Below are 2,174 nucleotides of genomic sequence, written 5' to 3'. Positions count from 1 at the left end.
CAAATTTAATTTAAATCTCTGGAGATTAGACCTGATTATCTATATTTTTGAAAAGCCCCCTAAATGACTCTGATTGCAGTGAAGTTTGAGAACTACTGAATTAGAACTTGGGCTTGGGAATTTGTAAATGTGAGAAAAGTTCCATAATCTTAAAAAGCCCCAGTTTCCACTGTGGCTAAAAATTGTACCTATCTTGTAAGGGTGTTCAGGAAATGAATAATGCAGTAAATGGGTACTTGTTATTAGTCTACATGAGGTTCTGTCCACATGAGAGAAAAACACATATATATTCAAGTGTGAGAGAAAGGACAAGGGAATGGAGAAGGGGGGAAGGGAGAGTGTTCACCTAGTGAGAACAAGGTAAGCGTATACAACACACTCCCTGGGTGAAGGACTCAAACACAATTCGAACTTTACCTTAAAATGAAAACAATAACAAAAATTATCAGTATATATTGAGTATTACAATTTTAATACCTTTTTGTTCCTTTTTTAAAATGTGCATGCATTTTTCGGCATCCTCTGTATATGCTTTCCTTTGAGAAATCCATGTTCTTTATTAAACACTCTGAATATCATGAAAAAGTTAATAAGTAGTGTGTATGCATTAAGTACTCTTTTAAGTGCTTTACATGTGTCATGATTATTTCCATTTTTTAGATGAAAAAATTGAGACACAGTAATGTGAGTTCGAGAATCAGGTAGTCTGATTCTGGAGTCTGGGCTTTTCAATCCTACAAGATACAGCTTCTGCTGGTAACACACAACTCTGCAGAATTACTTCTGATTTAAGCATATAGTGTTTGGATATATTGTTTTCATCACATCAGTGAAAGGTACAGAACCATAAAGAAGAGAAAAATACAAACAAGGAGGCTTCGGGATACAGCTACAACTCAAAGTCAAAAGTGGGTGTTAAGGTGTATATAATTTTAGATAAAGATCCCATATTTCTGATTTTTTTTTTCAGGGGAGAGTGCAAACATAGTCCTCCACTACCACAAATTATGCAGTCGAGTTTCCCATATTTGGGAAAATCACAGGGGTCAGTACATCCAGAGTGCAATGGGTAAGCCTTGTCCTGGGAAAACCGCCTTCATAATCATGGTATCTCCCCTGCCAGGTAAATATAACCCACATTTCTGATTATTGGTAAAAAAGTGGATGCTTCAGGTCTGGAGACATCTAAAATTGGATAATGCATTAGGAAATATCCCTTAGGAAAAAAATTCTTAACAGTAAAGATACCAAAAATGAATGCAATTCACAAAATTAAAAAAATCTAAGTTCTTGGGTGGCGCCTGTGGCTCAAAGGGGTAGAGCGCAAGCCCCATATGCCAGAGGTGGTGGGTTCAAACCCAGCCCCAGCCAAAAACTGCAAAAAAAAAAAAATCTAAGTTCTTTTTAATAATTTTATTTGGAAATTTATATCATTTAAAAATAGCGATTTTTAAAAATATTTTCTCAGATTTTAAACTGTTAATAGAAGGCTGTGGAAACTTTTCATTTGATATTCTTCTGAATATTATTATTTATATTGATATTTTAGTTCAGGTCAGAGATTTGGTTGAATATGAGACTGTTTAGAAAACATTCTAGAACATTCTAGAAAAGGGAATAAGAAAATGGAAAGTATAAAGTTAATTGCAATCAAATTCTGTGTCTCTGTGTACTTCTTGACTTTCATGATCTTTCATGACAACATTATAGTGTCCACATTCCACATTGTGCCCATCTATTTATAGGCTCTTTGAAAAATAAATGCACTTTAGAAACATGTTGAATTGCCTATCTCATGGTTTCAATATGCTAATGGAAAGATTTCTCCCTTAAATATTCTGAATCTATGTATTCTGATAAATCTCTCTCTCTCACACACACACACACGTGCATATATACATGCACATATACAAATTAAAGGATGTATCTCGTGTGGAAAATTAAGATTAACATTGTGGAAAAAGTCACTTTTTGGAATGAAGTAATTTTTTCAGTGTAGGCTACTTTGAATGTAAGAAATCGGCTTCAGGTACTTGTATGAACCTTCACTGCCACTGGGCTTTCAAAGAGTTTCTTTTCGGTGATAGTTATAAATGGAAAGGATCAAAACGCTTAAATAACACTACACCAGTAATAAACACCACCACCAATAACAACATTCCACTGAGGAAAGA

The 2,174-nt window shown here is 34.4% G+C and overlaps 1 non-coding gene across 1 annotated transcript; it reads right to left on the bottom strand.

The window, feature by feature from the left end:
• Nucleotides 1-967: 967 nt before the first annotated feature.
• LOC128578890 (U1 spliceosomal RNA) lies at nt 968-1,131 on the bottom strand. The gene has a single exon (XR_008377984.1). It is a non-coding gene; the product is annotated as a U1 spliceosomal RNA (small nuclear RNA).
• Nucleotides 1,132-2,174: the final 1,043 nt, after the last annotated feature.

This window comes from Nycticebus coucang, chromosome X (assembly GCF_027406575.1).
Source record: "Nycticebus coucang isolate mNycCou1 chromosome X, mNycCou1.pri, whole genome shotgun sequence".
Classification (NCBI taxonomy): Eukaryota; Metazoa; Chordata; class Mammalia; order Primates; family Lorisidae; genus Nycticebus; species Nycticebus coucang.
This window is presented reverse-complemented; position numbering and strand designations above follow the sequence as displayed.